Genomic DNA, 24,866 nt, shown 5'->3' on the forward strand with positions numbered 1-24,866 from the left:
GAGATTAGGATTTGTCACTCCGATTGTCAAAGAGGTATCTCTGGGCCCACTCAGCAATGCACATCACTATAAGCCTTGCAAGCATTGTAATTAATGAGTTAGTTGCGGGATGATGTATTACAAAACGCGTAAAGAGACTTGCTGGTAACGAGATTGAACTAGGTATTGAGATACCGACGATCGAATCTTGGGCAAGTAACATACCGATGACAAAGGGAACAACGTATGTTGTTATGCGGTTTGACTGATAAAGATCTTCGTAGGATATGTGGGAGCCAATATGAGCATCCAGGTTCCGCTATCGGTTATTCACCGGAGACGTGTCTCGGTCATGTCTCCATAGTACTCGAACCCGTAGGGTCTGCACGCTTAAAGTTCGGTGATGATCGGTATTTTGAGTTTTGTGTTTTGATGTACTGAAGGTAGTTTGGAGTCCCGGATGCGATCACGGACATGACGAGGAGTCTTGAAATGGTCGAGACGTAAAGATCGATATATTGGACGACTATGTTCGGACACCGGAAAGGTTCCGGAAGGTTTCAGACATATATCGGAGTACCGGGGGTTACTGGAACCCCTCCCCCCCTGGGGGGCTTAATGGGCCTACATGGGCCTTAGTGGAAATAGATGGAAGCAAGGGGAGTTTGGGGCGCGCCCCCCCCCCCCAAGGCCCAAACTGAATAGGTTTAGGGCAAGGGGGGCCGACCCCCTCTTTCCTTTTCCTCCTCTCCCTTTCCTTCCCCCTCTCCTACTCCTAATAGGAAAAGGAGGAGTCCTACTCCTAGTGGGAGTAGGACTCCCCCCTTGGCGCGCCCTCCTTGGTCGGCCGCCTCCTCCTCCTTGCTCCTTTATATACGGGGGCAGGGGCACCCCATAGACACAACAATTGATCATTGATCTCTTAGCCATGTGCGGTGCCCCCCTCCACCATAATCCACCTCGAACATATCGTAGCAGGTGCTTAGGCGAAGCCCTGCGTCGGTAGCATCATGTAACATCCCAAATTTTCAATTTGGAATGTTATACATAGATCATCCGTGCATATCATGTTTTATTGCTTTTTCCATTCCGTAATCCTCGAAATCCTAAGCAGCTCAAGGACCCTCGGAGAGACTTGGGGATTTCCCGGTCTTCATATTTGATTCTTTTATCAAATAATGAAAAGAGGATTTGATTTTAATTATTTCTCTCCGAAAAATATTTCACATTAAAAATTAAAGAGAGGAGATAATATGACTTCTCCAAAATAAATGAAATATTGGAGGAAAAATATTAAAATCATTAAATTGATTTTTATTTGATTTTATTCGGATTTTGTTTGCATTAGAAAAAATTGCATGTTTTCAAAATGGTATTTTAGGGCCAAGAAAATGTTCATCTTGTTCTAAATATTATATTTAGACGGTGAAAATTTGTTTTGGCATTTTTAGTTATTTATTTATTTTTCTAGGATTTTTCTTGTCGGCGGAATTATTATTTTTGTAAAAAAAGAGCTGAAAGGGCATTTCCCTACTTTATGTTTTGGATGATGACAACAACCCTTTGTGGTCTAATCGTGTGGTATATGTTTCAGGTTCTCGATGCTTAAGCCTACATCGGATTGCTATTCTCTCTTGTAGGAAAAGATTGAAGACGGTGTCCCCTATGCTTTTTATCTCTTTGGTCGTAGGGAACCCGTACTATCAAGAGGGAATCCTCATTAGAAAGAACTGGGGGAATCTTTTCACGTACACCTTCATCACCCCTCCTTTGTCTTTCTCAGGTGTGAGAGAGAGAGAGAGAGTTTTCCTTGTCTCTTCCCTTATCTATTCCTACTCACTGTTTCTGCCTAGCGGTTGTACCGCTCTCTGGAGCGGTTGTACCACTGGGTCTTCTCGCTCATCAGCTTTGCTCGAGCGGTTGTACCGCTGCCTCCGGGTGGTGGTACCACCGCCATGCTCTGCAAAAGCTAGGACGGTGGTTCCGGCCATGCACCGCTCAAGTACCGCTCGCGCTTCTGGTTTGATGCGGTTCTTGGGCGGTAGTGGCCCGGTTGGTCCAGTCGTTCCTCAATGACCGGTACCACCGGTGGTCCGAGCGGTTCTTTCGCTCAGAACTTAGCCGCCCAAGAGCTCAAGGCCATGTGGTTGTTCCGGCCAGGCACCGCCCAAGTACCGGTCAAGCTCCTATTTTGATGCGGTGGTTGTGCGGTGGCTAGGCGGTTAGTCCGGTTATTTTTCTTAGCCGGTACTACCGCCTGCAGGTCTGGTTGTACCGCTTGGTAGGGTTCTGCAGATACACCGTGAGTCCCGGTTGTACCGGGACGAGGACCGGTTGTACCGCTATAGTGCAAAAAACGCAGTAACGGCTGGAATTTAGGGTTGCTATATAAGGGAGCTTCTCCCACCTACCACTCTCACCTTTGACCTCTCTCACTCCACCATTAATGCACTTCAAGCTCTCTTGCCCGATCTCTCTCTCTAGCCACTCAAACTTGTTGATTTTCTAGGGATTGAAGGAGGAGACCTAGATCTACACTTCCACCAAAGGATATTTGCTTCCCCCATACTTTCTTGTGTGGATTTTGTTACTCTTGCGTGTTTGAGCACTCTAGTCGGTTGACGTCACCTCGGAGCCATATTCCATTGTGGTGAAGCTTCGTGGTTTTGTTGGGAGCCTCCAATTAATTTGTGGAGAGAGCCCTAACCTTGTTTGTAAAGGTTCGGTCACCGCCTTCAAGGGCACCAATAGTGGAATCATGGCATCTCGCATTGTGTGAGGGCGTGAGGAGAATACGGTGGCCCTAGTCGCTTCTTGGGGAGCATTGTGCCTCCACACCGCTCCAACGGAGACGTACTTCCTCTCAAAGGGAAGGAACTTCTGCAACACATCCTCGTCTCCACCGTCTCCACTCTTGGTTATTTTGTGCCTTTATTTGAGCAAGCTTATTTGTTTCATATCTCTTGCTTGCTTGTGTTCCTATCCTTGTTGCATCATATAGGTTGCTCACCTAGTTGCATATCTAGACAACCTACTTTGATGCAAAGTTTAAATTGTTAAAGAAAAGCTAAAAATTGTTAGTTGCCTATTCACCCCCCCCCCCTCTAGTCAACCATATCGATCCTTTCAATTGGTATCAGAGCCTCGTCTCTTTATTAAGGACTTTACCGTCCAAAGAGTATGGTTGATACCGTAGACGGTGTGGAGGAACACTCCGGTGTGAATCCTATCTCGTCTACGGGCGATGGGGGAACCTCGGTCTCACGTGAGGAGTTCAATGTGGCCTTGGAGACATTGAAAACCTCCATGACGACCGAAGTTGAAAGCATGTTTACTAAATTTCTTGAGGGGCTTAAACTATCCACCGCACCGTTGAAAGTGGGTGATCCCGCTAACAAGGTGACGGATGCTATCCCCGACAAGGGGGAAGCTAGTAGTGAAAAGGCTCCTTATTCTAGTGGTAAGAATGGCACCGGCATATTTGCCCATGTGGAACCACCACTTGTTTATGGTGGACCGGTTCCTTGCACTCATTTGAATCATGCCGGTCCTCCCCCTAAGATTGTGAAAAATGAGGATTTTGATTCTTGGGTTTACCGCTTTAAACGTCATTTAAATCATGTGAACACTAACCTTTGGAGAATCATTGAAGAAGGTTTCTATCCACATGATCCAAGCAACTTCACTCCTCGAGAAGTCGCGGACAATCAATTCAATGAGAATGCTCTCTTCATCATTCAAGATGCAATTCCACCCGAAGACCTACCTCATCTTCATCCCTTCGCCTTGGCCAAAGATGCATGGCATTGTGTCGTCTCTCTCTACCGGGGAAGCGCAAGCATTCAACGCTCCAACTATGAAGTGGTACAAGATGAGGCCGATGAGTTTGCAATGAAGGAAGATGAAGAACCTCGTGAGCTCTATCGGAGAGTAACCAAACTCGCGGTCTCACTATGAGATCACGGGAGCAAGGACACGGATGACAATTGGATCAAGCGAAAATTCCTCAAGGCAATGGTGCCCTATCACAAGGCCATGTCCTCCGTCATTCGTCAAAGACCGGACTTCCACACTTTGACCTCAAGCGAAGTGTTGGATGAGTTTGTGGCCATGAACATTTTGGACAAGACCGCCGACAATGCAGTGCTCCGTTCTCAATGGGCAAAGAAGCCTAATCTTGCATTGAAGTCCAAGCTCATCGTTGAAGAAGAAGAAGAGGAAGAAGAGGAGAGCAACCTCGAAGATACGAAGTATGCATATCATGAACACATGGCACTTGCTTCAAGGCAATTTTGGAGCAAGAAAAACTCGAGGCCAAACTTTAGCAAAAACAACTCGAGTGGCACGAGGGGCAAGCAACGTGTAAGGACTTGCTACAATTGTGGCAACGTGAGTCATTTTGTTGCGGAATGCCCATATGAGAAGAGGGAAGACAATGGTGGCAAGCTCATCCGAAAGGACAAGGCCAAGTCGTTCCCCAACAAGAACAACTTCACCAAGAAGACTCCTCCCAAGGCATTGGTTGTACAAGAAGAGTACAATGAGGATGATGATGATGACGAAGATGATGAGTCGGTTGCCATGGCCTCCGTTGCCATTGCGACGACTTCACGGGTGTCTCTCCTCGACTCACCCAATGAGAGCATCACCGCCAAGTGCCTCATGGCTAAAGCCACCAACAAGGTAACCCCCAATATCAAAACTACCATCATTAATCATCCTTCTTCGATGGATAACATTAGTGAACTTGAGGGAGCTAATGTGGAGGCAAACGAGTTTGAGGCCTTTATGGGCAAACTTAAGGGAAGATCCAAGAATCACTTTGTTGCTCTCTTGGAACAACTTGGTGAAGCCAATGACATGATCAAGGCTAACGAAGACACCATCTCTAAGATGGAAGGGCATAGTCGTGACTATGCCGATGAGATTTTGGATCTTTCCAATGCTCTTGAGGAAGAGCGTGGTCTTCGTTTGGCTCTTGAGGAGTCACACAACATTGATCATGCTAAGTTAAAGAAAGATTATGAGCATGTCCTCATTGTTTCTCGTGTGCTAAATTCCGAGAAGGCCAAACTCGGGGTTGATCTTGCTAGACTTAAAGAGGAGTTTGATATACTTGACAAGGCCCACAAGGCCTTGAAGGGTACTCACGCTAGCCTCAAGGAGTCTCATGATCAACTCCAAGTGAAGCTAACTAAGGAGAAAGCAACTTTTCCTCCTATGGTCTTAATTGATAATGCAAATGCTACTAACCCGTGTTGTGAGCATATACATCTTGTTGAGGAAAATGCTAAGTTGAAGGAGCAACTTGAGAGAGGTCTTGCGACTTGCATACAAGGCAAGAAGAACCTCAACGATCTCTTGATCAACCAAAAGGGAGTTGTGGCCAAGGAAGGGGTTAGGTACGTGCCCGACTCCAAGAACAAGAAGAAGAATGACAAGACCAAACGACCTCCTCCTCTCATGCAAACCTTTGTGAGGGAGGGAGAGAGTGCCCCCGAGGAGAAGAAGAAGAACAATGTCAAGAAGGGCAATGTCACCCTTCCCAACAAAGCCGGCGATTTTAACCCTTCTTATGTGTTATGCCGTGCTAGTGATGGGCATGTCTATGCCAAATTTGTTGGTTCTCTTCATGAGTACATTGAATGGTCTATTTGGGTTCCTAAGACCCTTGTTACTAACATTAAAGGACCCATTACAAAATGGGTACCTAAAACCAAGCATTGATCTCTTGTAGGTGTTTGCTTCCGGTGGTGGATCATGGTTGCTCGACGGCGGAGCTACAAATCATATGACCGGAAGCAAGGACTTGGTGGTGGACGTGCACAAGGTTCCATCTATGCCCACCAATGTCGACTGGGGTGACGCCTCATCTTCTAAGGTATTGGGACTTGGCAAGGTGGTCATCTCTCATGATCTCACGATCGAGAAGGTCATGCTTGTTGAGTCCCTTGCATACAATTTACTTTCCGTTCGTCAACTTGCAATCATGGGCTTTGCCACTTTCTTTGATATCGATACCGTGGCCCTCTTGTGGAGCAAGACTCTTAAAGTAGCCTTTGTTGGGCATGTCGAGAACGGTCTATATGTGATTAACTTTTCGGAGTGACCCACTAAGACCGCGACGTGCCTAATGGCTAAGTTGATGTGGGATGGCTTTGGCATCGCCGTTTAGCCCATGTCAATATGAGATCTTTGCAAAGTCTCCTCAAGGGGGACCATGTCCGTGGACTAACGAATGTTAGTTTTGCTAAAGATCGTGCTTGCAGTGCCTGTATCGAAGGAAAGCTACATGAGAAGTCTCACCCTCCCACGACTATGATTTATTCAAAGAGGCCTTTGGAGCTCCTTCACATGGATCTATTTGGGCCTCCATCCTTCGATAGTCTTGGAGGTAGGAAGTATTGCTTGGTGATTGTGGATGACTACTCAAGGTACACGTGGGTGTATTTCTTCAAGAGGAAGAGCGAGATCCAACAAACTGCCATTGACTTTGCAAATGAAACACAACGTCAACACAATGCAAAGATCTTGACAATAAGAAGTGACAACGGCACCGAGTTCAAGAACTACACCTTGGATGAGTTTCTTAGTGATGAGGGAATCAAACATCAATATTCCGCACCCTACACCCCTCAACAAAACGGTGTTGCGAAGAGGAAAAACCGGATGTTGATGGATGCGGCAAGGACCATGATGGCGGAGTTCAAGTCTCCGTACAACTTTTGGGCCGAAGCCATCAACACCGCGTGTCATGCATCCAATCGGCTCTACCTCCGCAAGGGCTTGAACAAGACTCCATATGAGTTACTCACCGGTAACAAGCCCAACCTCAAGTACTTCTGGGTATTCGGGTGTAAGTGTTTCATTCTCAAGAAAGGTGTTCGGTTGTCTAAATTTGAGGCTAGAGCTTATGAGGGCATATTTGTTGGTTATGCTACAAACTCTCATGCTTACCGTGTCCTCAATAAATCCACGAGACTTATTGAGGAGACGTGTAACGTGGAGTTTGATGAGAATAATGGCTCCCAAGTGGAGCAAAGTGGCACTTGTGATGTAGGTGATGAAATTCCTCCTCAAGCCATAATAAGAATGGGTGTTGGTTTTATCCTACCCATTGAGGAACCCCTTGTGGCCGAAGGAGAAGGACAATGCTCCACTCAAGTGGAGCCATCACCAACCCAAGGCCCACACGCTTCCGAAGAACAAAGTGAAGGCCCTCAACCTCATGAACAAGACCAAGGGCAAGATCATACTCAAGACGGTGTGTACACACCAAGTGATGCCCAAGGTCAAGTTCTCTCCCCCAATCAAGTTCAAGATCAAGAACAAGCTCATGACGGTGCTCAAGATGATCAAGTAACCGCTCCTCAACTCACCACCGAGGAGGAATTAGAGCGTCGTGCCGCCAAGGTTGCTTCCAAGCTCTCCACCAAGGATCATCTCATGACGAATGTGCTTGGAAGCTTAAGAAAGGGGGTAAGCACTCGTAGACAATTAGCAAATTATTGTGAGCATCACGCATTTGTCTCTTGTGTGGAACCCCACAAGGTCTATGAAGTGCTAGAAGATCCGGATTGGCTCAACGCCATGCATGAAGAACTCAACAACTTCGAGCGCAACAAAGTGTGGAGATTAGTGCCAAGACCAACCGGGAATCACAATGTCATAGGAACCAAGTGGATTTTTAAGAACAAGCAAGATGCCCATGGGATTATCATTCGCAACAAGGCTCGTTTGGTAGCACAAGGCTACTCCCAAGTTGAGGGTATCGACTACGGTGAAACCTTTGTTCCTGTTGCTCGTCTTGAATCCATTCGCATGTTGATTGCATATGCTTCTCATCATAATTTTAAGTTATAGCAAATGGATGTGAAGAGTGCTTTTCTTAATGGTCCTATTAATGAATTGGTTTACGTCAAGCAACCCCCCGGGTTCGAGGATCCCTACTTTCCTGATCATGTGTATCAACTCGATAAGGCACTCTATGGCCTTAAACAAGCCCCACGTGTGTGGTATGACCACCTTACCGAGTTGTTACAAGACCGTGGTTTTGAAGTTGGGCTAATCGACCCCACTCTTTTTACTAAGAAGGTCAAAGGGGAGTTGTTTGTGTGCCAATTATATGTTGATGATATTATCTTTGGTTCTCCTAACAAAGTTTTCAATGAGGAATTTTCCGCTCTCATGACTTCAAAGTTCGAGATGTCCTCCATGGGAGAGTTGAAGTTCTTTCTAGGGTTCGAAGTGAAGCAAAGAAGAGAAGGAACCTTCATCAATCAATCCAAATACACTCAAGACATGCTCAAGAGATTCAAGCTAAGTGACGTCAAGCCGGCTTCCACTCCAATGCCCACCAAGTGCCAACTTGACTTAGATCCCAATGGTAAAGTGGTGGACCAAAAGGTATATCGTTCCATGATTGGATCCTTGCTTTACCTTTGTGCATCTAGACTAGACATCATGTTGAGTGTGGGAATTTGTGCACGGTTTCAAGCCGCACCTAAGGAAAGTCACTATATGGCGGTCAAACGAATCTTTCGATATTTGGCTCATACCCCAAACTTTGGCTTATGGTACCCAAGAGGATCAAACTTCAAGCTTGTAGGGTACTCGGATTCCGACTGGGCGGGAGACAAAGTGGATAGGAAGTCCACTTCCGGAGGGTGCCAATTCCTTGGTTGCTCTTTGGTAAGTTGGTCTTCCAAAAAGCAAAGTTGTGTGTCTCTCTCGTCCACTGAGGCGGAGTATGTTGCCGCTGGTAGTTGTTGTGCACAACTCTTATGGATGAGGCAAACTTTAAAGGATTACGGTGTCACTTGTGACAAAGTGCCTCTTTGGTGTGACAATGAAAGTGCCATCAAGATCTCTCTCAACCCGGTGCAACACTTCAAGACGAAGCATATTGAGATCCGGTATCACTTCATCCGGGATCACATTAGGCGAGGAGAGATCGAGCTCAACTACGTCAACACTCATGATAACCTTGCAGATATCTTCACGAAGCCCTTGGATGAAGCAAGATTTCGCGAGTTAAGGCATGAGCTAAATATCATCGATTCGAGCAATGTTGCTTGAACCCTTGCACACCCCACCATACTCATCGTGTTGTCTTATTTAGATGTAGGCATGAACATAGGGGGAGTGATGTTCTCTCAATGAACTCTCCCTCCCCCCATTATGCATAAATTGATCGAGTCTTTCACATTAGCCATGTTTGATGGTACTTGTGCTTCAAAGACGAGTTTTGGTCATGGACCCAAGGATAATTCTTCGCGGTGCCATACCAATTGACTCAAACATAGGTGGCCTCGGCCACCGTCCTCTCTTCGGGAGGTTGGAGTTAGCCTTGTTGTTCTCGTGTTGTTTTCTCTCGTTCTGTCTTTGCTCTTTGTGTTGGGTTCTCCTAGGGTGTTGCTTCTCTCCTATTTTGTGCCCCTTCCTCCTCCCTTCGGATTGCACTCATTTGATCTTGGCTTGGGCATAGGTGGTCGGGCGGTACAACCGGTATCACAGGCGGTTCTACCGCTGGTACCGGGTTGTGCCATCCCGTTGGGTCTCCGTTCGGTGCTTGGGCGGTTCCACCGCTCAAACCCACGGTAACCTACGTCCGATACTACCGGTTGACGTCGAGCGGTACTACCACTGCCTCCCAGGCACCGGAAGTATTGCCTCCAACCACCGGTCTGTACCAGACGAGCGGTACAACCGCTCCCCTAAGCGGTTCTACCGGGGCGTGTCTACGGGCCTATATATACCCGACGGGGCTGAAGGGTTGTCTTTTTCCCTTCGTCCTCGTTCCTCTTCTCTTTTCCCTAGCCGCCGGCCATCTCTACCCCTGCCCCGGAGTGCGTCTCGCGCTTTGGATCCTTGGCTCTCTAATGTAGGGTGGAACCCTAGGGTGATGATCTTTCACATTTGGAGTGGGATCCCTCGAAGAACACGACGAACACTGGGAAGAACGGGGAGAAATCACAAGGGGAAACACTCAAGAACAAGTCCAATCACACATCCACTAGACAATCAAACACACAAGATCCACAAGGTACATGAACAACAAAGAGAAAGATACAAGGTAGAGTTCATCCCAAATCCAAAGGAGATGGGGGCTTGAATCCTAGAAGGATCTTCCCACAAAGGGGGTCTTGAATCCCTCGGGATCTTCTCACATGGAGGTCTTGAACTCCATGGGAGTGGTAGTCTCTCTCTCTCAAGAGAAGAGGTAGGATCAAAGCTCACCTAAGAATGAGCTATCATATTTACTAACCCTAAAAATGGGGAGGAGGAGGTCTATTTATAGTCTAGTGGGCCAAGGGGTAAGTAAGGGGGCGAATGGGTACATGGGCCTCGGCCCGAAACGTTGCACGCAGGCAAGGCCCGGATGATCCGGATGAGGGTCCGGATGATCCGGCCATCGTCCGGATGATCCGGGAGGGGGCCCGGATGATCCGGCTTCACATGAGGCCTTCGGGTGTCTTCAGACGCAATTATTCGGATGATCCGGAGGGGTACCCGGATGATCCGGCTGAGCCCGGATGATCCGGACGGCGGTCCGGATGTCCGGCCTGGCTCCTGCAGCCGCTCCGTCTTCTTCTCCTTTCTTCCGTCTTCTCTTCCACGCTTCCCTCGCGGATGGTGTAGTCGTTCCTTGGCGCTTGTACTCCTCCTTGACATCCGTGAAGCTCCGACAATACCTATGCATGCACACGGGAGAAGTGTCAAGTAGTACACCATCCTCAAAGGGGTCAAGTGAGCACGTGTAAAGGAGAAGATTCACCTTTGTGTATGTGAAGTAGAGGTCACACGTGTCACTTGCCAAACGGACTCTTGACATGGTGATGACCGTAGGATGCTCCGCATCATCCCCTCCCCCTTGGAAAAGATCCGACCTCGGATCGAAAACCAAATCACCATGGGAAAGAGATGGCGGTGCCATGTTGAAGTGGTCGATCACCAAGCACTCATCGTCTAGTAGCTCAAATGTGGCACTCTCCAATGTCGCACCGTCTTGTAATTCCAGCAAAACTAGCAAAGATAACAAGCACTTGGAAAAACAAATGTGGTTGTTGTAAGAGCAAAACCAAGCATTCAAGAGGTGATTCACCCAACAAGTGTTGTCATCAAGCATAGCATATGGTTTGACAAAGAAGTGTGTCATGACATTTGGACATATAAATTGAGCACAATCAAGTACATCATGGGAACAAGCATGTAAATGGGAGGTCAAGATGCAAATATATGTGATAAGTGAACAAGCATCTACCTCAAGGTCATAGCAAGCATTCATAAATTGCTCAATGAAAGGTCTATGGTAGGCATATGAATCATTCATAACACCAAGTAAAATGAAGTGTCTAAACACATGGGACAAGTGCAAGACAATCCAAGCATAATGTGCATAGGGTGTAGTGAATATAGTGTGGTACTCTTGTGGTACTCAACACAATAGAAAGAGCAATTGTTCATCATGTGTGAGGCAATCAAGGGAATCATGTGACAAGTAAAGGGACATGGCATATGTGAAGAAATGAGATTGGTGCAACCAATCATATGATAGTAGCAAGTAGACCAAGAATTGGATGCAACACACAAGGTATATATATCATGAAGCATGGAAATGTGGCAATCATGGGTGAAAGCAATATCTTGAACATGCATGCAAATGGTGCAAGCAACACATGAAGTATGATCCACAATATCCAAGCTCAAGTAGGATGTCACCTTGAAGGCGTGTCCTTGTGCGTTCTTCACAATGCCGAAGTGGAAGCAAATGCGGTGTAGAAGCGATTCGTGGTAGAATGTATGAGGCTCGCTCTCAAGAGCTCGAATGGTCAACTCACGTGAAGTGGAAGTCGACACAAAGTCCAAGTATCCTACACATGCACAAAACAAAACAAAGAACGTATGCGCATGGTAGATGAACACATCATCCATCATGATGGTTTTCATCTTTTTCACATAACCATTAGAAGCACAAGTGCATGAATAATATGATGCAACAATGGCAATATTCATGGCACTAGGTATATGGTGCAAAGAAGTAAGACAAGCATGTTTCACAAGAATTATGTCAAAATCTCCAAATATATGCGAGAGTGCTATGGGGGCAATCTCATGAGCAAGAAGAGAATCATTGTTGCACTCAATACATGGCAAATCATCTAGTTTGAGAGAGGAAACACATGGAGATATATGACAAGAAACAATATGAATCATGTGCAAAGCATATAGATGGTTGTCATCAACCGCATGAAATGAGCAAGTATGAATCATGGGTGATGCAACACAAGCAAGCATATCAAGCATGTCATGCAAACTAGTGGAGCGAAGATGCAACACACTAGAGGAAATCATGGCAATCATGTCATGTGAGCAAATAGTAGGCATAGACAATGCACATGACATATCGCAAGCACGAACACAAAGCAAGATGAAAGTGTTACCATAGGAATGGTGCACAAAAGGAACATGGCAAGAACAAGCAATATCTCCACCAAGCTTGCAAATACACATACAAGTACTAGAATCAATCATCATGTGTAATGCAAAGCATGGGTCACAAATGCATGTCAAAGGCATATGAATGAGCATATCATGCAAAGTGAACATGGCAAGATGGGCATATGATATGTAATGAACAATAACCCATAGCCAAGTGAGGGCCATGTAGAATGAATGCACGACGTCTTTGCGCAAAGAGAGCGGTGGGAAAGACAATCCATGGGATCCCAAGGCATCATTGCTCTCTAGAGCTCGTTTTGTCAACTCGTGGGATTGCGAGGTTGACAAGTATTCATGGGTACCTACACAAAAGAGACACAAACCAAAGAAATTGTGCGCGTTGTAAATGTACACATCATCCATCATGATGTGTATGTGCACATGTGAGTTAGCACAAGATAAGCAATGCTCAAAGAAATTTGATGCATGGTATAAGAACATGTCATCCATCATGAAAGAATAGTTATTATGTATGACACGATGGGGATGCAAATTGAGCATACAATTATATGGCACATCAATAGGATTTTCATTCATGGGGAGCATATGGTGCACACAAGTATTTGGATCATGCAATGAATGGGATGGATCAAAATCTCCTACAATGCATGAGGAAACTATGGGGTCTCCTCATGAACATTATCGGAAACATCACATGGAGAAAATGGACAACATCCAAAACAATGCATATCCGAAGCTAGGTGGGCATGGCATGGCATATGAGATAAATTATGCAAAGGGAGCATAATAATATAATCACAAGAAAAACAAATGCCAATAACCATGGGCTTGTCATCTATGCCATATGTGCAAATTGGGTTTATTTTAATGGCATATGCATAGTCACTATGAAGAGATTGCAAATATGACATATGATTGATCTCATGCATAGCATATGACAAGTCAAGCGGATTAGCAAACATGATGTGACCTAAAGAATTGTCACAAGAAATCCTATGTAACATGGCATCACAACTAATAGACTCCACAATAGAATCCTCATACTCATCATAAATGGGCAAATCATCGCATGGGGAAATCATACTAGCATGAAGCATGGCAATAGGTGGATCAACATCATGCAAGCAATCAATGTCAAGAATGTCCACTAGTGGGACTAGAGCATCACCGTCACCTTTGTTACCTTTGTCATTCCACTCAAGTGGTGTAGGTGAGGTGGGAAAGACCAAATGGTGGTCATCATCATCATCTTGATGGAACCATGTGGGCGGTGCATCATATTCCACCATGGCCATCGTCTTGTCCAAAGGGAGGACGAAGTCGTCGAGGATCGGCGCGTCATCATAAATGGTACCTAGCACCAAACAAGAAGACACAATAGAGGTAGAGGTCAAGTTGTTAGAAATGCAAATGGCCTCACGAGACCTATCAACTATCTCACTCTCTCTATGTGGTGGTTCACTCACTCCCTCAAAAATAGGTGCACTCAAACTCACGTATGGTGGAGTCACTCATCTCACTCAAGTGGTGGGGGTTGTGGCTCTCCTCACATGGGAATTGTGGCAACTCATCATATATGGGGCTAGTTGTGAAGTCACTCTCATTCTCAATATGGTGGCACAAGTCACTCAAGTCATCATACGTCGCCGTGGTCGAAGGGAAGATCCCATGCTCAACCATCTCGTCGTCGTCGCCGTGGATGAAGGCCGAAGATGGCACATCATCACTCTCCTCCATGACCGAAGGGAAAATCCCATGCTCGATCATCTCTTCGCCGTCACCGTAGATGAAGGCCGAAGATGGCACATCATCACTCTCGCCTCCCAAGATGGAAGCATCATCCTTGCTCGCCACCTTGTCGCTCGCCTCCAAAGCTTGGTCCTTGAGGGTCTCCGTAGTCGTACTCGTCGCTGCACCGTCTTGAAAAAGAGTCGAAGTAGACTCGGCACCATCAATGCCACAAAGAGGGATGTAGGTGAAGTCAAACTTGGGAGCATCGTCTTGGAGCTCGTCGGGCTTGGACATCTTGGTGGTACTAGCCTCATGCTTGTCGTAGAGCTTGGTCGCCGCGAAGTTTGCTTGGGGTGGAGAAGCCTTGGCCTTCATGAGTTCTTGTTCCGCCTTGAGAGCACCAATGTAGTAGTCGTCGATGGACTTGTAGTTCTCGAGGAAGATGGTCTTGGAGATGTCATTGTGCAATCCCATCATGAAGTGGAACTTCATCGAAATGGGGTCATCCACGCCGGCTCGTCGCAAGGCAATCATCATCTCCTTGAAGTACTTGTCGATGGACTTGGATCCTTGGGTGGTGTTCTCCAATTGGCGTCGAAGTTGTTCCGTGTAGGTTGGAGGCACAAACTCTCGCCGTAAAGCTCTCTTCTTCTTGGGCCAACTCATCTCGTAGCTCTCCGAAGGTGTGTGAAGCCACCATATCGAGGCGTAGTCGTGGAAGTTTCTTGTGGCGCACTTCACTTGATCTTCGGGACGAACTTGATGTAGCTTGAGGTAGTCGTCCATCAAACGCTCCCACTCGAGGTACACTTCGGGTTCTTGAGTCCCATAGAAAGGAATTGCGTGGTCGATGTCGAGGTCGTAGTAGCTCGTGGAAGTCGCGGACTTGAGCTTGGGGAGCTTCTCTTGAGCGTAGTCTTGGGGTTCTTGTTGGCGAAGATGCCGTATGTCCATAGGCGAAGATGCCAAGGGAGATGGTGAAGTCATTGAGCGGTTGTTGATGTAGAGCTCCTGACCTTCACGTTCTTGTTGGTGATGGTGTCGATGCCGCTGTGATCTTGCCCGAGATGGTAGCTCGGAAGCATGTGCTCTTGAGCGTCTTCTCGAAGATGAGGAAGATCGCTTGTAGGACTTGATGAGGGCTTTGATCTCCTCCATTTTAGCTTGCATCGTGGCGTCGGAGTTGTTGTTCATGGCATCGAACTCGTCGTTGTTGTTGTAGACCGAAGATGAAATGCCTTGCCTATCCATCACAAGACTCGAGTAGAGGTGAGTAGGAAATGAGATAAACAATACCAAGTTACCTTTTTCCAAAGTTGAGGATGTATCTCGTTTCACTCAATGTGAGATGAAAGAATAGTGGAATTGGTACCGGACTTGTTCACTCACACCTATCAAGTAAAGCTTATGGTAGAGCTCGGTGAGGATAGTGGCACAAAAAAATTTGATGCAAAATGTTAGCAAGAGTCAATAATGTTGAAAGAGATTCACAAATTCGCAAGCGAAACAAGTAGACCAATAGCAATATGTGGCTCACGGAAACACACACACACAGATAGATAAATGGGGTCGTGCAACCAAGGAATGAGCACAAAATGTGGAATCCATGGAAAACGCTCGTGTTGCACAACTCAAGAGAGACGCTAGCACGATTGCTCAATAGGCGGATACGACACTTGTGCACAACCTATAAGATGCAAAATGGATAAACTTTCTATCCCAAGTATGCTATATATGTATGGTTCCCGGTGTTTCTCACACAATGATCCAAGATGATCAAATATGATACCGTATGATATATTGTGATGCTATGGCTATTGCTTACAAGCTCTTTGGTCTCTTTCTTTTGCTTAAAAGCTTTATTCTCTTTTTTTTTTCTATGGCCACTTTTGCACAATGCACAAACCAAGAAAGCAATTGTGTATATGCGGGAACAAACTTGAGGCACAATGGATGGTATGATACCAAGATGATATGGTATGTATGCAATGGATGGTGTAGACCGCTAATGTGCACAAGTCACGTTGCCGGCAATACTCAAATGGCTAGTCTCGATAGGCAAGTAACGCAAAATGGGCTAGGGGTTAACAATGCAATTGCAAGGGAATATACAGGGTGTCGTCGAGGTTACCGTCCTTTGCGATGATGAGTGGCGGTGTTCTTGATGTAGATACCAAGATGATGGAGACACGTCCCTAAGTAGCCGAAACACCTTAGGAAACGGAAAAACCGCAAACTCAAAATCTCAAATGACAAATGTCAAATGGTGGTAGCGGAAAGCGGTGGTGGTGTTGCACTAGGCAATGCGGAAGTGGAATGATGGATATACACGTGTCGGAGTTGAAGTTGTCGTCCCTAAGTAGCCGAAACACCTTAGGAGACACAAGCTACAACTCAAACAAGCTCAAACAAAATTGGGTTAAGTTTGGTTGTCGGAAGTGTATGGTGGGCAAGGTTATGTGGAAGTGGTGGAGGTGGTGGTTGATGAAGAAGCAATTGTCCCTAAGTAGCCGAAACACCTTAGGAGACTCTAGTCACAACTCAAACAACCACATATGCAATGGGGAACAAAATGGGTTAGGTTGCGGAAGTCGGTGGTGGTAATGCGGATGATATGGTGGAGGGCCTAGGCAAAGTTGCCAAATTTCAGAAAATATGATGGAGTCAAATGATGTTGGTGGTATTTTTGTGGGATAGGGGATGTCAATAGCTTCAAAACGAGCTAAAGAACGTCAAAAACGGAGTTTGAATGAATTAGTTACGGCCAAAACAAGATTTCAGCCGAGTCAGTGTCAGGGTTAACCGGACATCCGGGAGGAGGTCCGGATGATCCGGGCTAGGTCCGGATGATCCGGGTGTAAATCCGGATGATCCGGGTTCGTCAGCTCCAGTTCTGTTTTCTGGGTGCGTGGGGTATCCGGACGTCCGGGAGAGGGTCCAGCTGATCCGGGAGGTGTCCGGATGATCCGGGAGAAGGTCTGGATGATCCGGGCAGGTCAAACTGCTCGGGATTTCCTCTCGGGGATGAATTTTTGGGCGGAAATGGATGATTTTCGGGGCAAAATTTGAGGGATTTCGTGGATGGAAGGTGGGGAAACTTGGGGAAATGCTAGATCCACTCGAAACCAAGCAAATCCACGGATCAAAATCAACAAAACATCATCAAACCAACAAATCACAAAAAGAAAAATTGGGGCTATTTTTGGTGGGGATTTTTGGATTTAGGACGAAAACAACAAAATCAAGCTAGAAATCACGGGGTAGGGGCTCCAAAAACGTGATCAACGTGGCTCATGATACCATAATGATGTAGGGTGGAACCCTAGGGTGATGATCTTTCACGTTTGGAGTGGGATCCCTCGAAGAACACGACGAACACGGGGAAGAACGGGGAGAAATCACAAGGGGAAACACTCAAGAACAAGTCCAATCACACATCCATTAGACAATCAAACACACAAGAATCACAAGGTACATGAACAACAAAGAGAAAGATACAAGGTAGAGTTCATCCCAAATCCAAAGGAGATGGGGGCTTGAATCCTAGAAGGATCTTCCCACAAAGGGGGTCTTGAATCCCTCGGGATCTTCTCACATGGAGGTCTTGAACTCCATGGGAGTGGTAGTCTCTCTCTCTCAAGAGAAGAGGTAGGAGCAAAGCTCACCTAAGAATGAGCTATCATATTTGCTAACCCTAAAAATGGGGAGGAGGAGGTCTATTTATAGTCTAGTGGGCCAAGGGGTAAGTAAGGGGGCGAATGGGTACATGGGCCTCAGCCCGAAACGTTGCACGCAGGCAAGGCCCGGATGATCCGGATGAGGGTCCGGATGATCCGGCCATCGTCCGGATGATCCAGGAGGGGGCCCGGATGATCCGGCTTCACATGAGGCCTTCGGGTGTCTTCGGACGCAATTATTCAGATGATCCGGAGGGGTACCCGGATGATCCGGCTGAGCCCGGATGATCCGGACGGCGGTCCGGATGTCCGGCCTGGCTCCTGCAGCCGCTCCGTCTTCTTCTCCTTTCTTCCGTCTTCTCTTCCATGCTTCCCTTGCGGATGGTGTAGTCGTTCCTTGGCGCTTGTACTCCTCCTTGACATCCATGAAGCTCCGACAATACCTATGCATGCACACGGGAGAAGTGTCAAGTAGTACACCATCCTCAAAGGGGTCAAGTGAGCACGTGTAAAGGAGAAGATTCACCTTTGTATATGTGAAGTAGAGGTCACACGATTCACTTGCCAAACGGACTCTTGACATGGTGATGACCGTAGGATGCTCCGCATCACTCTCCCTGGATTCTCTCCGTGGAGGCCTCCCGATCTCTTCCCATGGATGGTGGTAATGCCTTGTGTTCTTTACTTCTAGTTCTTTCTAGGGTTCTTCCTTGTCTAGGGCATTACTTAACGTTCCGCGTTTAGTGTTCAAACTTTGGTATAGAAGAGATCTTTGTTAGCCTCCTGTCTTGTTTGCAGCACTTAGAATTCGGAATATTACTTGTGTGATTCGTATGCCTCGGTTAGATTTATCTTCCCTGGTAGTGCCACTGTCAGCGGTTCTACCGCCCCTATGGGCGGTACAACTGCTGGAGTGGTACTACCGGTGGAAGATCCGGTACAACTGGAGTATATCAACCACAAAGCACTATTCTATCTTCTTTGTTGTTGCAACTTGTTCCTTTTCTGCTAGTGGGTGCAATCCTCTCATCCTTGTTGAGTTTTTGTGTGTTCTTTTCGTGTGTGTGTGTTCAGGTGGCTCTAGTTCTCTCTCTGCTCCTCGCAAGACCAAGAAGAGGGCACGAAGGACCTTGCGCCCAGTTGTGTCTGATGATGAAGAAGAAGTTGTGATTCCCACCAAGCCCACTCGCCGTGAAAAGTCTGCAACTGCTAAGCAACGTGTGGTTATGCCATTGCATCATTGGAAAGCCAAGGATTGGGAAGCCTTCCGATCAAAGAATCCGTATGAGGTTCCCATTGCTCCCCGTTGGACCACCGTTCAGTTCCGGAATGAGATGCAAGTGCGGATTGTTCATGAACTCTTTGAGCACAACAAGAACAGATATGCCAAGCAGTGGACAATTAATCTTGACCATTGGAGGAACAACATGGAGTATTTTGGTGAGGCGCTGGCTCTCTGCGAGGAGTTTGATCTTGTCAAGCTCATGTCAGTCAACTATGACTTTGATGTTCAACTCATCCATCAGTTCTATGCCACGGTTCATTTTGGGGAAGATGATGCATGCACTCTCACCTTCATGTGTCGCGATGAATTGTTTCACGTTCCCTGGAGGGCATTCTGCAATGCTATTGGGTACGAGGATACCGGTCTGGCAGGAAGGGGTGGCATTCATCCTCATGATTTTCTTGAGTCCATGGCTAAGGAGAAGCTTGCCCCTCTGTACATTCGGGGCCGTGGGATTATTGGAGAATCCAAGGATTTGGAGAAGGTCTATGACATCATGCACCAAGTGTTCCGCAATGTGCTCTTGCCCAAGGTGGGCAATCAAGATGAGATTCATGGCTATCTGGTTGATTTGATGGTTGCTATGAAGACCATGGTGGGGACAGGGGCAACGTTTGATGTGTCAAATTGGATGTGGCATGAGATGTACAACATGGTCATCTGTCGTAAAGTCCCAATCTATGCCCCGTTTGTCATGTGCTTTCTGAACTCCGTGTGGGCTGTTCGTCGTCCTGGAGAGCTCCTCACTTCTCCAGACAACCTCACTGTTCATGAGGTCAAGCTCCGTAAGAAGAAGAAGCATGTCGAGCCTCGCTTCCCTGAAAATGCTCCTGAGGATGTCTACGCTACTTCTGACGATGAGGACTTTGAGCTGGAGCCAGGGGCCAAGCCTTCGTGGGTGGCCAAACTTACTACCAAGGTGAAGAATACCTTTTGTCTCCAGGCTGACATCCAGAAGATGTATGAGGCACATGTCAATGAGAAGCTTGCACGGCGTCGCCAAATTGCAATGATGAAGCACCTCAACATGCCGGTTCAGAGTGGCTCTGAGAAGAGCATCACCCCAGAGGAGCGTTGGATTTCTACCCATAGCACCTGGACTGATGATGAAGCCCCTCCCCAGCCATCCTCCTCGTTTGCAGCAGCTGACAATGCCATGGAAGAATCTGATCACGACGACGATGACGACTCTAATGATGAGGATCCAGATGCGACCGAGGAGTCAGAGGAGGATGCTAGCTTCGCTCTTTTCCTTTTTGGTGTCTTGATGCCAAAGGGGGAGAGGGTTCTATAGGTCTCGGGGATTTGCTTGGGTTTTGGGTTTTTCTCTTCTTCTCGTGTTTAGTGTTGGTCTTTGTTCGTGGACTTGTTTCGTTCCTTGCTGTGTGAGAGACTTATGTTACTCCTTTTACCTTTCCATTCATCGGTCATTATCATCATTATTACCTCTAAGTATTATATTGTCTCTCCTTTTCGTGCTCAGAGTGGTGAGTCTATAAAATCTAGGGGGAGTCTAGTCCTGAAAGTGTGCCCATGCTTTCTAACAGCTAGTTCCTGTTGGGGCACACATTCAGGGGGAGTTCCGTCTAGATTTCATTGACTTATCTCTTGCAAATCGTGTTGTTGTCATCATCCACCAAAAAGGGGGAGATTGAAAGGGCATTTCCCTACTTTATGTTTTGGATGATGATGACAACCCTTTGTGGTCTAATCGTGTGCTATATGTTTCAGGTTCTCGATGCTTAAGCCTACATCGGATTGCTATTCTCTCTTGTAGGAAAAGATCGAAGACGGTGTCCCCTATGCTTTTTATCTCTTTGGTCGTAGGGAACCCGTACTATCAAGAGGGAATCCTCATTAGAAAGAACTAGGGGAATCTTTTCACGTACACCTTCATCACCCCTCCTTTGTCTTTCTCAGGTGTGAGAGAGAGAGAGTTTTCCTTGTCTCTTCCCTTATCTATTCCTGCTCACTGTTTCTGCCCAGCGGTTGTACCGCTCTCTAGAGCGGTTGTACCGCTGGGTCTTATCAATCATCAACTTTGCTCGAGCGGTTGTACCGCTGCCTCCGGGCGGTGGTACCGCCACCATGCTCTGCAAAAGCTAGGACGGTGGTTCCGGCCATGCACCGCTCAAGTACCGCTCGCGCTTCTGGTTTGATGCGGTTCTTGGGCGGTAGTGGCCCGGTTGGTCCGGTCGTTCCTCGATGACCGGTACCACCGGTGGTCCGAGCGGTTCTTTCGCCCAGAACTTAGCCGCCCAAGAGCTCAAGGCCATGCGGCTGTTCTGGCAGGCACCGCCCAAGTACCAGTCAAGCTCCTATTTTGATGCGGTGGTTGTGCGGTGGCTAGGCGGTTAGTCCGGTTATTTTTCTTAGCCGGTACTACCGCCTGTAGGTCTGGTTGTACCGCTTGGTAGGGTTCTGCAGATACACCGTGAGTCCCGGTTGTACCGGGACGAGGACCGGTTGTACCGCTGCAGTGCAAAAAACGCAGTAACGGCTAGAATTTAGGGTTGCTATATAAGGGAGCTTCTCCCACCTACCACTCTCACCTTTGACCTCTCTCACTCCACCATTAATGCACTTCAAGCTCTCTTGCCCGATCTCTCTCTCTAGCCACTCAAACTTGTTGATTTGCTAGGGATTAAAGGAGGAGACCTAGATCTACACTTCCACCAAAGGATATTTGGTTCCCCATACTTTCTTGTGTGGATTTTGTTACTCTTGGGTGTTTGAGCACCCTAGATGGTTGAGGTCACCTCAGAGCCATATTCCATTGTGGTGAAGCTTCGTGGTTTTGTTGGGAGCCTCCAATTAAGTTGTGGAGAGAGCCCCAACCTTGTTTGTAAGGGTTCGGTCGCCGCCTTCAAGGGCACCAATAGTGGAATCACGGCATCTCGCATTGTGGGAGGGCGTGAGGAGAATACGGTGGCCCTAGTGGCTTCTTGGGGAGCATTGTGCCTCCACACCGCTCCAACGGAGACGTACTTCCTCTCAAAGGGAAGGAACTTCGGCAACACATCCTCGTCTCCACCATCTCCACTCTTGGTTATCTCGTGCCTTTATTTGAGCAAGCTTATTTGTTTCATATCTCTTGCTTGCTTGTGTTCCTATCCTTGTTGCATCATATAGGTTGCTCACCTAGTTGCATATCTAGACAACCTACTTTGATGCAAAGTTTAAATTGTTAAAGAAAAGCTAAAAATTGTTAGTTGCCTATTCACCCCCCCCTCTAGTCAACCATATCGATCCTTTCAAGAGCTCCCGCTCCCGACTGGGCCTAAGGCCCAGCCGAGCAGGCCGGCCCAGCCGCCGCGGCCTCCTGCGCGCGCGCGCGCCACCGCCGCCGCCGACTCGGACTAGGATCCGAGCCGGACTCCTCTCCGCCGCTGCCCCTTGCCACCTCCTCCAAGACGCCGCCCCGCCCCCTTTATAAGCCGCCACCCCGCCGCCCAAACCGCCACCCCACCGCCGCCTGCCCCGCCGCCCCAAGCCGCAGCCGCCGCCTCCGCTTGCCGCCGCCGCCGCAGCCGCAGCCGAGCCCCGCCGCCGCCGCTTGCTGCCGCCGCCGAGCCGCCGCCGCCCCGCCCGCACCCCGCCCCGCTGGAGCCCCTCGCCGGAGGTAACCGCCGGATCCGCCGCCGGTTTTTTTAAAAAACCGTCCATTTTTTTAGAAACCCTAGATCCGTTTTTTTTTGTTTCGCCGGTTTTTTTTCGGTTCTTCTAGTTAGCGGACGTTCGTCCGAACGTTCATTTTAATGAATGGTTTTCGCCCTGTAGATACAACTAATGAATGCTCGTTCGTTAGTCTGTTCGTCAGTTTTCTTTTATCGGGTTTATTCCGCGATTTTTTTTTCTGATCGCGATTTCTGATCCGATCTTAGTTTATGTTTATCTTTTCGCTCGTCTAACGGAATCAGGTGATTCAAGCGCCTGGAGTTTCATCTCGAAACTCTCTTTCCGTTTAACCAACTCAAACAAGTTTTTTCCACTGTAAAATTTGACCTAGTTTCAGATTAGTAAACGAAGCTTCTTTCTTTCACCGTTTGAGTTTCGTTGCTCCATTTGATTTGATTCTTTTTGCGAACCGGAGTTCTTAATTTGAACTTTCTGATCAACTTCTCTTATTTGAGTTTTGCTTGTGCATCGTTGCTTGTTACTTATGCATGTTATTGTTTGCTTGCGATAGAATTCCCGGAGTGCGAAGCGTGTTACTACGAGTCTCTAGGATTCGCGGATCGTCAGCAAGGCAAGTAACACTTTGATCATATCCCATTATTACCCAGTTTTTATGCATTAGTTCCAATCCTCAAACATTGCATGATTAGGATGTCATTAACTTGTGGGTTGGTAAGTAGTTGCTGAGGTAGAACCTGTTGCCCTGTTACATTCAAACCCTTGGGAGTTACTTCTACGTATTGCTTATTGATATGCTATGCTCGTAGACGTGGTTTGGGTTTGAGTGAAATTCATGTCAGATGTGAGATTGTTAATTAATGGTTCGACTTAAGGTGGCAAATTAATCAAACAACTGGGTGGATTGAGGCACCTGGGGAACCCAGTGTTGTCTGTTTTTTTGGAAATCCTGGGGTACCCGTGTGATCTTCCTATGGACCGCCACCCAGGCTCAAAGGGAACTGAGATGATTCATGCTAGAAATTTCCATGTGCAGCCACAAGCTATTATGGGCTCTAGCATAGTTGAGTAAGTTACGTGAAGCTCTTGAAGAGGTAGATCAACAGGTAGTGGGTTTTGTAGGTTTGGTATGGTCTACCCGGAGTAGGGAGTTAACGTTTCTGAAAGACTGTGTCTCGGTCATCCGTTTCTCAAACACCATGTAGTGCGAGAAATCCAACGGAAGCGATCGAGTCTTGTGGGGAAAAGTGCGCAAACCTCTGCAGAGTGTACAATCTAATCATGGTTAGCCGTGTCCCCGGTTATGAATAATTCTTGAGTATCTAGTACTTGGGTTATCACATGTATCTCACCATGCTTAATTAATACTGTTGGATTGTTAATCACTTTAATTGGGATTGAGTTGGGGATACCTTCTCAATGATGTTTCAACCACCATGATAGTAAAATTAAAATCTATTCCGTTGTTGTAGGGAAAAATTGGCTTTTCGCAAAACTACAACCATACAGCTTTCCACCAGCCATATATGCATGTAGTGATAGCATTATTCTGTTTCTGCTCTACTGTGTTATATTGCCAGCATATTCCATGTGCTGACCCGTTTTCGGGCTGCAACGTATTATGTTGCAGACTTTTCAGACGAGGAGTAAGGTTCGTTAGGTCGTTGCCGTGCAGCTCAGCTATGCCGTTGGAGTTGATGGACTCACCTTATCTTCCAAGCCTTCCGCTGTTATCGCATTAGATGGCCTTAAGCCATATTATTGTAATAAGTTCTCTTTGGAGACATTCGATGTAATAGTGTGTGATTGCTACTCTGTTATAAATCCTTCGAGTACTGTGTGTGTCAGCATTACCGATCCAGGGATGACACTGAAGCACAGAGACTTGACCATCTGAGGTCGGGTCGCTACAAGATGGTATCAGAGCACACGCTGAGTGTAGGACACGACCACTAAGATAAACCCTAGGTCACACTTCTCTTCTCATTTCTGACTCCTCTCCATTTTCTACTCTTTAGGATGACGGAGATGAAGAACAAGTTTGCACAACCGGATGAAGACACACCTTTTGGACGCCACTTGAAGGAAGTCACTAG

This window comes from Triticum aestivum, chromosome 5A, assembly GCF_018294505.1.
Source record: "Triticum aestivum cultivar Chinese Spring chromosome 5A, IWGSC CS RefSeq v2.1, whole genome shotgun sequence".
In the NCBI taxonomy this organism is placed as follows: Eukaryota; Viridiplantae; Streptophyta; class Magnoliopsida; order Poales; family Poaceae; genus Triticum; species Triticum aestivum.